The sequence below is a fragment of the Cydia pomonella genome, chromosome 5 (assembly GCF_033807575.1).
Source record: "Cydia pomonella isolate Wapato2018A chromosome 5, ilCydPomo1, whole genome shotgun sequence".
Taxonomy (NCBI): domain Eukaryota; kingdom Metazoa; phylum Arthropoda; class Insecta; order Lepidoptera; family Tortricidae; genus Cydia; species Cydia pomonella.
Window position 1 is genome coordinate 7,851,353 of NC_084707.1, and position 16,085 is coordinate 7,867,437.

General features: G+C 38.0%; 1 protein-coding gene across 1 annotated transcript in view; it reads left to right on the forward strand.

The window, feature by feature from the left end:
• The window catches only part of LOC133517631 (uncharacterized), a 394,272-nt gene that overhangs the window by 44,071 nt on the left and 334,116 nt on the right, over positions 1-16,085 (forward strand). The window lies entirely within an intron of this gene.

The window sequence follows — 16,085 nt, forward strand, 5'->3', positions numbered from 1 at the left end:
ATTTTACAAACGTAATGTTTAGTAGCAACTTTTATAGTACCTCTATCTACATAAATACCTTCCTCATGATATATCGGTTCGTGAGCTCGGGCCGAATTGCAAGATTGTCATAGGTAGGTATATTGTAAGAGTGTATTATTGTAAAGTAAATCCCCTGGGATTCGGCCTGTGTCATGACACGGCTGTGTCATGGCCTGTGTAATGCATGCATTACAAGATTAATCTACAAGTTTTCCGATTACAAGAACTGTTCTGATTGATCTTGGATGCAGATGTCAATCATTAAATAAAGTAAAAAAAGTACGCATTGCACGGAGCAATAGTATAGGGATTTATTACGTTATTAGTACCGGCTGTTGACCCGATTGGTCGGCACGTCGTCTTACGTTCCAGGGTCTGCTCAAATTTCGCTCACGACCCATAGTTTGGGAAACGCTGAAACAGGGAGTAGGTAAGTATGCTCCATTTGCCCATGTCATATATGTATAAAACAATAAGAAAGTCTTCTAAACTGTATTTTCTTGGATAGATACTCACTTGCTTGCTGACCAAGTATAAAGAGAAAATCCGGAAGTAAATTATGTAATGTAATGCACAATAATCGTAGTTATATCATAGTTAGATAAGCTAAAGTTTCTGCTATGTTGTGAAAAGTTGGGCCACCCAGTCGGGTACCCATAAAAGCAATGTGTGACATTGCTCTTGGCTGCATTACATATGACATTGATATTGTTCGCGGAAGTATAAAAAGTCTGTCAGTGTAAAAAGTATCATTTTTTCAACTATATATTCCAGATCAAATTCATATCCTATAATTAAAATTAGAATATGCCTGGTAGTAGGAAATCGTTTTAATATATTTAACCAACATATTTTTTATAACATACTGTTTTAGGCATGGATGTAACGTGAATAACGTAGCGTCTTAAGATCCTGGTCACGGCACCAAAATGTAATTAAACTAAAAAACGTATAATGTGTATTCCTAATATAAACAAAAATGTGCTTTATAACATGTATACAAGAGGTTATACTCATACTCATACTCTTTTATTGGTAAAATATACAATTTTACATGTCAGCAAATAAAATATTCAGGTGAAATTAAATATAAAATTAACAATTATTACTTTATCTACATTAAATTAAAATAAAAGGATACAAATACAAATAAATAAAAATGTCAAGTTAAAATTATTAAGTAATTCGGATAAATTAAAACCATACATATATATATATATATATATATGGTTAAGTCAGGTGTAATATTTGACCAGTCGCAAATAAGGTACCTACAACGTGCTGTTTAATCCAATTCCAGTGTGTTTACGGTATAAAGTGTGTAATTTTTCTATTCTATAAATGCCACATCTGCCCACTGCATGCAACAAGGGACTTAGGCAAACTGATAGCACAAGTTTCTATAGAACGAATACCTACTTGTTATTTTCTGCATACGACGAGGGATAGTGTTCACCTGTTTGCCACGCACAGTGTCCACGCAGGTCCGCGCAGCGGCTCGCGTTGACACGCATCCATCGCCCGCGCAAGGCCATGTCAAGTTCGCAGCCACCCACATATTTCGCTAAAGCGTCGCCGCTACAGTAACAATAATGGCGCAGTCCCTATTGTTTGGGCCCCGTGGCACATTACGCTTTTGTCTCTGCCCTCTCCCGTTCCTCACAATGCGGCCAGGAAACAAGTGAGCCTTTATTTCGCCTCTTTTTGTCTCGGAGTATCGCTGCTTATTGTCTTCATTCGATTGTTCGGAGCTCTTCACAGGGCACATTGTTGTGGACTCCGTCGTTAGTGCTGAGCTTGCGTATGTGCAATGTTCTAAGTGTCTTTTGAATTTTAATACTGCTTTAGAAAGTACGAGGAGGGCTGGATAAAATTGTTAAGCTGTTTTAGTTGGTAAATAGTTGGCATTGTTGGTCAATTTATTTTCACTGAACTTTATTTTTTTATTAACAATTAGGTTTAATTTGATGTAATTAATTACGATGAGTGTTATGTAGCAATGAAGTCTGAGAGATAACAAGAGTGTATTTTTTTTTTCAAAAAATACTTATGATTATATACATACAAAAGCTTCGCCAAACTGAAGACAGTTTGTTGGCGAATAGTGCGCTCTCAATTATTATTATAATTAATACTCTGTGCCTTATATTAGGTACCTACAGAGTACAGAATAAACTTCATATTACTATATATACTTAGGTTAAGTTCAAACAAAATTAAATTGAATTGTATATTCGGGAAATTCATCGAACCATGTGACAAAAAAAAAACAAACTACCAATAGATAGTTTACTATTTAAAGAACCTATTAAGAGAAAACGCCGAATACTCTGTACTCAGAGAGAGAGAGGGGGAGAGAGAGAGAGAGAAATGTAAGAGATATGAAAGGTGTCTAGTTGACCACAGTTAAACACGCGTAAAGCACCAACCCCGCCGTCGTCAGTACCGTGACTGATACTCTTCTCTCGTCTAGTTACCACTCATTGTTCGCAATAGCACCCATATGTGTTTTGGAATGTGTGCTTTCAATGCAAGCGGAGTAAACGCTATGATAAGTGAGGAAGAGAAAAGAGACAAACAAGTGCCCGGTTAACTCCCGGAGAGAGAGAAAAGCTTAAGAAATAAGTGATTATGGGCCTAGCCAAGATGACAATCATTGATAGAAAACACCAAACGAAACTTAAATAATGTATGGAAATAGTCACGTGACTTTTCGTAGCGTCTGTCATCCCGATACATTTTTTCTTTTCATTTAGCGTTTGTCGATGTCCGATTGTCAATCGGCTAGGCCTCCAGTTGACCACTAACCACTGAAACACGCGTAAAACGCCCATTCGCCGTCACCGCCGATACCGCGAGTGATACTCTCCTAGTTAGCATTGTTCGCGCGCCCATTGTGGAGCCGGCTTTGTTCCGACACGCCCCGGTTTTTCTCCAAGATGTATCTGAAAAACTGAGTAAGTACAAGGGTTGGCTAGTAATTTTTTGTTTATATAATGAGATGAGTTTGTTATTTTAAGATTATATCAAAGCTATACTATATCTAATTGCAGCGCTTATCGCGGATTACGGCACGTTGCCACGCATCTACGGACGAATTTTCACTATAAAGTAAAAATATCCGCTGTGTGGATACCTAAGCTAAGTGGTGAGTTTGCCAATGCAACCACACAGGTTCTTTTTTTGATTGTGCTTATTGTAGAGGTCGAAAAGGCATTATTTTTAAAGGCACCTACTCATGGTAATGACTGAATATTTATATAAGTTGCCACTTTTATTACTTATTAATAAAGTTACATTAAATACAAGGGTGAAGTAATCTTAATAGTCTGTGGTTCCCTTATATTCCACGACTCTTTTCTTTCCACACTGACTTTATACATACAGAAACACACCCAACTTGTCAGTAGGAAAAGGCGCGAAATTCAAATTTTAAGTAGGAAGTCCACTCTTCGTGCCACTTTTTTTTTAATTTGCTGCCTTTTTCTACTGACAAGGTCGCTGTGCCAGAGTATAACTGCCAAACTTACATAACCCTTTATAGGGCATTGGCATACATATTTAATGACAAAATGACCACCTTTTAAAGGGGTCCACTGATTACCAGTTCGCCGAACGATATATGCATGTTAGTTATTTGCAAAAGCTGACAGTCGCGACCGTAATCAGTGGGCTCCTCAACGTCATCTTTTATGTATTTTTTTCTTATGCAACACTTTTAGGACTTTAAAGGGGGCGATGAGGCTTTAAATCGTTTATTTTTTTATCTGGTCCGTTAATGTATGTTAATCAAGGCATGCAGAAGGTAAAGCACGTTCTTCCTGACCTTTTCTTACGTCACTATCTCCCTTTTTGTCTACCTCTATACACGAGGATATATCTATCCTCATGCAATATAGTGCATTCTGTTCGCCACAAACTTCCACGCAGCAACGCAAACCCGCCTCCGGCTCCCAAGCTATACAAAATGGTCCCCACGGTCCCTTTCCTCGAAACTCCATTCATATTTTCCACACTTTCCATACACAATATTGCGACTTTGTGCTCCGTTCTCAAGTCTCCAAATAGTCCATTGACGAGCGAGCGAACTCGCTATAGCAAATTAACACTATTCAACGGAGTTTTGAAAGAGGACTGCTCTCATACAATTTGGTCGCATTCACAAAGATTCGCTCCTTAGCTAGCTCGATGAATAGGTTTATGAATAACGTGCTGTATTAGTCGGGCGTGATGTGTTCGCGTTGAAATACGCTGCTTATCTTTCATCGCCGGGTTTTGTCTTCATTTCAGCCGTTTCAGCTTTCAAAATGTATTTTAATGATATTTCATTAAGTCACGAAAAAACTAGAGTACCGAACCCAAGTGCAAGATGATTGGGATGATAGCTAACAGCGTGATTCAAACGTGCGTCGTTATGTCCAACATATGTCATATTTGTGATATTGATATGTACGAGTATGTACCTAAAGAGATATTTACAAAAATATTATTCTGACGACAGAAAGTCTTCATAACACCGATATTGCAGAGACCGTGTAGTTTAGCAATCTAACTTAAGTATTTAGTTTTAGTGTGTGATTTACAACACGTATTAAATCATAATTTTTAGCGGGCCTATCGCGAATTTATATTGTTTACCTTTATATTTTACATTTCAACGCAGGTTATACTTACTGGTCTTGTCCCCGCTTAACGTATCGCCTTGGGGCAAATTACTTGGGGGAAATTACTTGGGGGCAAGTGATCCAGACATTGAAGATGAAACTGATAACGCCTTTATTCTCCAAGCAAGCAATGTTGGCATGAAGATTCCTTCACAATTTTATAGTGTTAATTCACTGGCAAATCAGAACGCCCACTTCGCGTCAATAGGCCCCGTCCTAGCGCCACGATTGTATACGTATGGAAAATGTGGAAACATAAATAGAGGCAGCGAAAAGCGACTCGAAAGGAGGGTGGTTTTCTAAAGGTTTCAACCATTTCAATAGGCCACTGTTTAACATTGCTCAAACTCAAATGTTCATTGAACGATCTTTGCTTTTAGAAAATACGAGACTCCTTAGTGCCAATGGAAGTGGGTTCTTCAAAAGATGTAAAAAGCTCCCGTGAATTAAGAACTCGGTTTGATATTTGACCTTATTTACAAATAAATTTCGTGTTATAAACAAGCTTTTCATATAACGAATAAGTAGTTAACACATACAATTTCAAATAATGGAAATTAGCAAGAACGATGCAGTCTATTAGCATTTAAAATATGAGTTAAAAATTAGGTACGCTAAGCTTTTCACGCTACCTTTCTGCCCTAAAAGGTACCAATAAGATACAATGCCTGTTATTTTCATACCTACCAGTAGTTTATGAATTGCATTAACATAGGATCACAGGAGTTTTTAAATGCCTATAGTGTTGACTGATAATATCGCAAATATTTACCATTTCTGTTATATTATATTAGCATTTCACATCTATCCGGACCGAATTCGGGAACCGTTATCGATTGTTTTGTATCGTAGACAATCATGAAATGAAGAAACCTTTTTCATGAGAACGTGACATTTACATTACGTTCTGACATGGCTTTGACTCTCTTTGACTTGACATTTGACAAAACGTCTCATAATACAGAATTATTTCGGCTTACCTTACCTTATTTAATTGCCCGTTACCTAATATGTAAAACAATACGAAACTAAGCCCGGGAAATGAAAACACATTATGATCTACAAAAGTACGTTCAAACCACGGGGCACTATATTTTCTGAAACGAACCGGCCAAAGGTATCAATCGTTCGCCCCGGAGAAAAGCTATGGGGAATCAAATGCCTTCTCATAATCGGGATATTCTTCGGACTCCTCATCATACAAATTTCTTTTATAATTGCGTTTAAGTATTACAAACACAACGATGAAAACACTGCCATTAAACTTACCACTAGAATAGAAGATTAGTGAACGTGGACTAAAAAATTGTATTTTGTGAGTAAATGAAATAGATTCTAAGAATGAGTATTTATTTACTTACAGAACTGTATAATTGTAAACTTTACAGCTAAAATGAGTGCGGTTTTGGTTTTGCAAGTTTTTAATTACCTTATATGTTGAGTTCAATATTTTAAAATCTTGCGTGGTAAATTATCTTTAATCGCTTGAGCTGATATTTCATATACATTTGCAAGTTGGGCGACTATGCTATATTATGGTAGATATGGTACCATGGACACATTAGGTGGCATAGGACATCTGTGATAAAAAAAAAGTTTGGGTTTGTTAGAATTGTCTCTCATCGAGACATATTAGTTGTCTAGGGAAAGAAAAGTACCTACAGTTAGCGATAAAGGCTTGTACCTAGGTGTGTGTGTGTGTGTGTGTGTGTGTGTGTGTGTGTGTGTTGTTGTCCTATGGTACTCCATTGGTACAGAGGGCCTTCGTGAGACGTTGCCATCCGCTCCTGTCCTGTGCATCGCGCTTCGCGTCCTTTCAACTCGGTACTTATTTGACTTAAATATAAATATTTATTTTCTTTTTTTATTGTGGAAAGTACCACATTACAATCTATATACAGATGTCAATCATAATGAAAAAATCAACGATGATAAACTCTGGTCAACGTGGGATTCGACCCACATCTTTCCCGCGAATCTCACGACACGAGTCCACGTTGAGCAGAGTTGATCATCGTTGATTTTTTCATTATGATTGACATCTGTATAACAACTTATTTCACTTGTTAGCTTTGTATGCATAAAACAGGCAATAGAGAATATTACGCGAAACTCTGCGTAGGGGGCGCCACTACCACAATCCATCACAATCTAAGAGTCTACCGCGAAACAAGAATATCGTAATTTCGTTATCTAACCTCTCTATCACTCTTGCATATTCGAGCGATGAAGAGGTAGATAACTAAATTACGATTTTCGCGTTTCCCGACAGGCCCTTTGTAAACAAACCGCCTTGATGCATCAATGTCATATTTTATTATCTGTGAAAACTTGTCAAAAAATAGTTTAAGGCAAAGTATGTATAAGTTACTCTATGGTTTAGAAAAGATGCTAGTGCTGCACTCTGGTGGCAGAACATTGCAGTAATACTCCCTATTGCCATAAAATTATATTGCCATATTTTACATATGTCGGCGGCCGATCGTATGATCAGGCAGATCGTATTGTTCCTGTGTATTGTTTTGACGTAGTCACATTAAACCAATATATAAGTTCGTTAGTTTGCTTCAGATGCCCGAAGGGCAAACTGTCCAGAAATAGGATTATAGTTATAGGACCCTCGCGTAGTGGGGCTCCGTCGAATCGGAGAATGAGACAAAGAAAATATGATGCTTATAGTTTGTAGTCCGTGCATAGTTAACTTGGATGGACTCTATTATTATTATTATATATTCATGATGGCGTCTCTCTAATTTTCCTTGGGTAGCGAGAGACGCCATCACGAATATTCGCCGAATCCCGATATGAGTGGCCGCACCCTTATGACCAATGAGAATATTATAACGGCTGTAAAATTCATAGCATAGAAAAAAGACAAGCTTGTCTGTTTTCTATGGTAAAATTTTATACTCGTATATGGCCTAATGTATGTGGCCTACATGACATGTGTCATAGTGCTATATTGAGATTACTGTTGAATAATTTACAGTTTTCTAACGCAATGTATTTAGAAGCTGATCGCTCGAAACTGTACACTCAATGCTATGTGATGGTAATTGTTGCAATTGTGTGGTTATACATACTTATATAGTTGCAACTGTTTCGAAATATAACATGAACGTCGAACGCCTAATATTATACAAGAGATTATTAAAGTAACAAATTAATGTAAGTATATATGCATTGCATATTATTATGATTTAGCAATACTTGATTACAGTAATAGTACTATGAATTGTTGACTCTATATAATTCTTCTGCAACCTAGCGTTTTCCCAGCCTAGCGCCAACCGACCCAATCCGACTCAATCTTCTCCACTTTGCCCGGTCTTCGGCATCCTCAGGTGTGAGGTCGTTCTCTTCCATGTCCGCTATCACGACGTCCGCTAGACAGTGAGGTCGAGACATCTATTTCCGACGTAGATTTCTATATAATAAGGGAACCGGGATAATTTTGAAAATGGGAAATATAACTAAACTAGAAGCACTTTCTACTACCTATAGCAACAGTGAGCAAGATACCTTGGTAAGCGTTGCAGTGGTGTAAGTGTTGCTTACGTATGAAGTACTTCTGGTTTTATCGATATTTTCATTGTCAAAATTACCCAGCTTTCGAAGTTAACCCAATGTACAGTCAAGGTATTAAATATCGACACGGACAAAGCGCCAAAAATATGTATACACGACCTTATTTCCTATCCATTAAAGTAGTGTGTACATATTTTTGGTACTTTGTCCGTGTCGATATTTAATACCTTGACTGTACCTGAATTATATTTGCACTAGTCACCATTTGTGCCACATTCCTGGCTGGTCAATGTTCTTGACTGAAGAGTTCATAGGAACAAAGGCCCGATTTGATTACCTACATCAATAAAATTTTGACCCGATAATAGGTACTTACCTATGTTATATTAGGAGCATTCCACCGTTGCGCAATATATATTTGCATTAATGTTTGTTGACTTTCCATTAACATTAGAATTCGTTAACTAACTCCAGAGGTGTAATATGCGCGTTGCCGACCCGTTACTTGACTTACAGAAGATCAGTAGAGCTGAAGGAGTGAAGCTCTTCCTTTCTGGCTGTGTCAGAGCGGCGTACGTTTACAAATACGAGAGTTCTTGCCTTGTCTTCTCTGCAATTAATTCCATATGCCGGTCCTCCTCATAAGTATTGAACTTACTATCTTACTATATTTTAATCTCCCCTTGTTTCCCATTTGGGGATCCATCCTGGAATAAGTAACCTATGTTCTTTTGTAGGTTAAAAACTATACCTACTTGTGCGAAATTTCATTCAAATCCGTTCGTTCGTTTTACCGTAAAGAAGGAACAAATATTTAAATATTTATCCAAACATATGACACTTTCACATTCATAATAAATAGTAGGAAGATAACAAGTAATATTTTCAATTTCCCTCCTTATATCGAGTATTTTATTTTATACCTTCGCAAAATTCCACGTACTGAAATATAAAAGCATTGAATTTCAGCACAAATACTGTTTGATTGGGCTCATTACATGTATAGAATTTTTACGAATACACTTGAATGCGATCGACACAGCCCCTGTTAAAATAAGCCACGAATGTCTCTTCCATGAATGTCAATAGAATCTACCGATTCACAGAAACCACAATATCAGAGATTATATTCCTCTCTCTTACTTTCTAAATGGTTTGTTGCTTTGTGGAAGCAGGATGGCTTCATTGAATTTGATGTTAAAGCTGTGCTGAATAGGAACGAAGTTTCCAGCCTTGCTACTTCCAATTTCTTCCTATTCAACGTTACTCATATAATATACGCGAATAATATATGAATATTATATAGTAAACACCCCTATAATGGAACAGGCACAGGATGGTATAGACAAATCGCGTAAAACAAGTATTTACCAACAGTTTTGAATCGCTGGCAACATTTTACCATAAACAAAAGCCCAACCCAAACATATTGATATTTGTTCCTTTGAAAATGAATTACGCCATACATCCCATGACTGGAGCAAAAAACCATAGTTTTAATTGGTTAATAATATTGAAACAAATTGAAGTAGCTTTCATTAAATACATAGAAAACATAAAGGACGAATTGGACATTCAAATTTTAAAGCATAAAGCGGTAGAAATTTTACAGATGTCGGTGAAATATAAAAAATACTCCAATTTTTTCTTAAATGTCCCATGATTGCCGTTAACATATAACGATAAAATTTTTGAAGATTATAGTTTGGCATGATTGTGTAGACGAATTAATTGTGCTATAAATTATGTCGATTAGATTTACTTTCCCATATAGGTAGGTTACCTATACCAGTTTTAATTTTATGATCTGCCTGATTTTACGATCGGCCTCCGACATACATGCATACTTCTTTTGTTTAGTGCACAGCGAGAAAGAAGGATGGTGGTGGCATGCCGCGTGGCAAGGAAAGTTGTGTTGTGCCCAGATCGCGTAGCGCCTGCTACGGCGTAGAGGGTAAGTACGTACACACGCCATAATGAAACTAACTTACAAGCTAATTCGAACGTCCACTGACATCAAAATGATGTCGTTATCGCGCGTCTCTCTTGTGCCAATACATGTACGGACAAGTACGGGCGGAATGCACGATAGCCAAATGACATTATTTAGATCATTCTGATGTGTGCGTTTGAATAGGGTTGTTTCTATCTACAAATCTTAGGGCGAATAGTAAACTCACACACAAACGTCACAACTCACGGCTTGACACTGGGCTATAACCGCGAAAATCGAAGTTAGCCATTGCGGGCATTTTTCTCTGTCATTCTAATGGGGTTGGCCGGTCGAAGTATTAAACAGATGGCGTCATCATAGCTTGCCCTGTCAATCCCTGGAATTGTGTCAAATTCTTGTTTTTTTTTTTTGGAATTTTGTAACCTGGATTCCAGTACTTTAAGCCAAATCTCATAGAACAAAACTAGAGACAAGGGCAAGCTATGATGGCGCCATCTATGCAAACCTTTGACAGTTGCCAACCCCATTACGTCTTACTAAGAGTAAAACAGAAAGATCCTCACAATATGCGATTTTCGGTTTTTGCGGTAGGCCCCCTGTTTTTTTAAAAATCTTTATTAATTTATTGAGGGTTTTTTAAACAAATAGGCCAATTAGGCCCCCCGTTGTCTGTTCTCAGTACAAAATTTAATACTCAAGCCGTAGCCATTTTGGTGGTGGGCAATTAATTGAAGCCTCGATATCTGCACTTTAAATTAACATCATAGAAATGCTAATGGATAATGAATACTTTATAATATATAATAACTCAGTTATTACAGAAAAAATATTTTATTCGTTGGTTAAAAACCCACACGCACGCATACACAGCTTGCCCACCACCTAAATGTCTACGGCTTGAGTACCAAATTTTGAACTAAGAATAGACAACGGGGGGCCTTGGTGTTACGTGTGTATGTACCTATATACTTACTTTACTCTTTGGTATGTACATAGTTATGTGTCAAACCGTAAACTGTGACGTCATACAATTTTCAAACTTTTCAAAGACCGTTTTGGGCGCGAAAGCATGGGTCAAAATATATTTTGTTAATTGAACATATTTAAAGCCGTTTTTAGGGTAAAAGTTAAATTTTAGGGCAACGTTTGGTTAATATAGAATGTATTACAAGCGTTTAAAAAAATTGGAAATAAATCTATTGGCCTGATACCTACTCCCATTTTTAACCGTACTTTTCTCAAATCTTAACACATTAGGAGAGTTCTTTATTTGTAGGCGCTTATCACGACATACGGTTTTTTGCCTGTTATCGGCTACGCTCGTAGCTCGCGCACTCGTATATAGCTAACAGTGAATGTGTTAACTAGCTATGTATGTAGCATCAGCCTGTGGAGCCGTTAATAGTAGATTTGTTAACCAAGGGATTAAATTGTGCCTTTCACTCGAGTTAACCTTTTGAACGCCAAGAACACGTTATGGCGGACGCTGCCAAAGTAACCTTCACACTTTCGAGTAAGATTTACATTAGCTCCCTAGCGCCTGGAATCTTAGCGTTTTAGTGATGTTTGTGTTTATGACATAAAGCGTTCAAAGGGTTAAACACTACTTTTCATTTCGAATACGAGGATTTTGAATGTGCATTAAAAAAAGGCAAAGTATAAATTTCAGTAGTAATTCTTGACAATTTAGGTAAAAATATCGTATTTATGGAATGGGGCATATTAATTATCAGAATATAAATTGTACAAACTCTTTAAAACATACATTTTGAATGTTCATCGTAAAAAAAGAAAAAAAAAACTTACTACCATAATTTTCTGCACACTTTTTAGAATAACATCGACCCACTTTCAGAGCATGAAGAATATTTTTCTTTATAATACATTCTATGAAAAACTGAATTTCATTAAATTATAATGAAAGTGTCATTCAATACGCCCAAAGAGCTCTCAATCCAGCAAAAAATATCAAACAAAAGGAGTCGTCTTTATTTTACATTGTAGAAACAGTGGTCGTCGGAATTAGTAATTTCTTTGATTCCCGCCCATTGTGCGACTGATAAAAGCGACACTTTCAGCGTCGTCTGAATGAATACACCCATTATACGAACACAAAAGTGGATATTCCAAACAAAAACATCATTGCCACCATTATTGCGAGCAAAAAACAATTGGGATCCAGACTATATACAGAGTACCTATTCCATTATGATTTCGAACAATGTAGCTGAAAATACTTTGTCTAGCGAAATTGTGGTGCGAATCGAATGACGGCCTTTGTGTTCCTGATAGTTGGGAGACATCTAAACACAATGAATTATTTTCACTAGTTCGCATGTACAGTTGGCGTTAACCTTTTAACCGCTTAGATTTTATTTCTCGAGCGTGCTCGTGTCGCCGCCAGTACGAAGTCACACGAAATTTTGTCTTCTTTGTCAGACTGCGGCGAAATGAGCTGGATATTGTATATCATATATCAGACTACGGCGGTAAAAAGGTTAACTTTCATGTATGTGGCGTTCAAACCTCGATCTTGCCGATTAAAGCAGAAAATAAAAACCAACCAAGAGCATGTCGGGCCATGCTCAGTGCAGGGTTCCGTAGTTACTCTTCCGTCACAATACGCTAAACTGGAGCTTAAAATGATGAAACGGTACCTTTCACCTGAGTTAAACAAATAGGCAAATTTGCATAATCAGTACGTAGTTAAAGTACTTGTAATCGGAGACTTTGCATGTCTAAAGATAAATATCGCATTAACATTTAGATTGCTATATAGATGAATAAAACACATATTTAACAAACTGCAGTAATATTAAAATGATTTGTTTATTAAAGCATGAAAAAGTACAGTATAACAATAAGTCCTAGACATAATGCATCGTACATGAGTGCAATAAACGAATATGAATATAAAATTAGCGGGATTGCCTCTTACTTTTTTATTTTTACTCTTTCGTTCTAAAACTGCCAATATATAGTTAACGGCTTGAACCATACAGCCAATGAAACTGTTTTAGACAAATTAAATATTAAATAAAATGATTATAAGCAATTTTTATCTTAAATTTTAGCTTATTATTATACATGGATGCCAAATAACTTTAACAACCCATTTAATGTCGTAATAACGTTTAACTGTGGATGTACGTATTTTTACTATGAAGGAGAAACTTTTTGCGATAACTCAAAAACAGCTAAACTGATCATGTCGGCTATAGTTTTCATTTAATGTCTTTCTTAAGCTCTACTTCCACGATTTTTTTTACGAGAACTAGTAAGTACTTTTTTAAATACGTCATAAATGGGCGAGTCCGACTCGAACTTGGCCGCTTTTTTCAGGGTTAAAGTCGGTAGATTGCCACTTTCAAGGGAATATACCTAAATGTATGTTTAAGAACATTACATACAGAAAAAACGTCTTATTTTTCAATTCAATTTACAATATATTATATCATTAAACTCCGAGGTATTGGTATTGGTATACGCGGGCTTGGTTTCCGTAACTCGACGTCATAATGCGCGCCTATTTTGCGTGGTGGGTTGTCGGCCTACTTTGCCAACCCAACTCTACCAAGAAGCCTAGCAGACCCTTGATGTTGCCGACGATTTCTGGGAGAGACCCCGGAGAACCGAGGTATTGTGCCCGGTACTCTGCCAACCCTGGGCATTCAAGAATGACGTGGGCGGCTGTCTCCTCTGCCTCCATGTACGCTCTGCAGAGGGGGCTATCTGTAACACGTAGGGTTAGTAGGTGTTTGTTTAGTGGGGCGTGGCCGGTTATGGCCCCAGTCAAAAGCCGGAGCTGTGGCCTCTTCAGCTGTCTCAGCCTCCTCGACAAACATGGGTCGATTGTCGGGAGGGCCTCCTTCGCCTGCCTGCACATACCTAGGTTAGACCAGTTCTGTTGGTGTTTTACCTTGGTGTTGTATAGCAGCATGTTCCGGAGCCAGGCATAAGGCAGAGGTATAATTGGCTCCGGTCCTGCCACCCTCAGTTCCGAGCCTCCTCTCGCCAATATGTCAGCTGCATCGTTCCCTCGCGAGTTGCTGTGTCCCTTGATCCACTGCAGAGTTACGCTGGTGGTGGTGCTTACCTCTGACAAAGCTTTGTGGCATTCATAGATTAGCCCTGAGGTCAAAGTATAACTTGGCAGAGCTTGTAGTACTGACCGACTATCAGAGAGTATGCGGATGGGGTAGTCCGATACTTTCCTTGTGACGATTGCGTGTGCTGCCATTATGATGCCCATACATTCTGCCTGGAAGATTATGTTGTGGGCACCTAGTGGTGTTGAGATATGTTGTATGTTTAGGTCGTCTGAGAATACTCCCGCGCCAGTGCCTGACCTTGTCTTTGATCCATCCGTGAAGATTCTCATCTCTCTCGGGTTGAGTCCTTCACGAGGTTCTTCGTGTAATTGTATCTTGTATTTCTTGTCGAAGACGAATTGCCTGGGTATCCTGTCAGTCACCGCTTCTATTAGCGATTCCTTACCTATCGCCTCGTAGAGGATCTCGGTGTGTGGTACCCTAGGTTGTCTCCAGAGATTCTATTTTTTGAGACGTACCGCCGTAGCTAGCGCTTCTTGTTGTATAAAGAGGTGCAGCGGCGACAGGCCCAGTAAGGCTTCCAGGGCCGCGGTTGGTGTTGTCCTCATGCAGCCCGTGGTCGCCATACAGGCCAACCTCTGGAGTCGTTGTAGTTTAGCTTCAACTATGGATAGTTTGCACTTACTTGCAAAAAAAGGGCTGGGTAACTTTAACCGGTTATTTAATTAGAACTCCTATGGTAATTGAAATAAGATTCAAAATGAACAAATGGAAAAATAATTTGTGATTTCTTGTGTGGTGTGGTCCCTATATGGTTACTGAGTGCCGGCGAGTCGAACGCTACCGAACCAGTCTAAAATGTGTCCTCGATATGCGAATCAAAGGCGCGTTATCGGAGAGCGCACCTACACTGGTTTTTTGAGCGTTGGACTAGGTGCGAATTAGAATTATACGACCCTTTTTTTGCAGGTATTGGCACGCGCGGTTTTAGTTAACAATAGACAAAGGGTAAGCCGTTGCGGGCCAGCTACAAAGTTAACAACTATACATATGGTGAAACTTTCCCGCACGTGTGCGGGAATGAGCACTTTCGGTGGATATGTTGAAACTAAAATTACATAGCACAAGCCCACAAAATATGGCCATAAAAGTTTATAACAAATTATCTAATGATATAAAAGACATGGAATCGGAAAAAATATTCAAAAAAGCTCTGGAACAATATTCAATCAAAAATGTTATTACATCAGTTTACAGGACTATTTAAATGACAATGAGTAAACACCGTATTAAATCTATACGTAGGTCTAGACTTTTAACTACTTGTATGTAATTAAAGCTGATCCAGTTTATTAACTCTTATTTGTTTGTGTACCACGGTCTCTGTGTGAAATTAAAATGTACCTACCTAATTGTATAATGCTCTAAACGATCTTACCTACCTACCTTCATTGCTGCGCCCGTCAGGGTTTCATGTATCATTTGTGTAACCTGCCTATTGGGATTGTGCGAAGTGCATGGTGGGGGTAAGTAAAGCGATCCCAGCGCATAAGGTGGTAAAATTTTAAACTAACTGCGGATAATACAATTATATGGCTCGAAACGAAACTTTGATTTGCGATTACTCCTGAAATATTCATTTAAATTGTATGGTGTAAGGGACCATTGTAAGCTGTATGAAATGCTTAATATAACTATTTATTTTGATAATTGTTAATAATGTATCCATGTAAATAGGTTTGCAAATGCCACATATTATGTGATCTTTTTCTAGAAGTTACGAATATGTATAGTCAGTTATCCATAAAAGATAGACATTTAACACCGCGGACTTTTTTGTAGAACTATGAATGAGGAACAACCCCA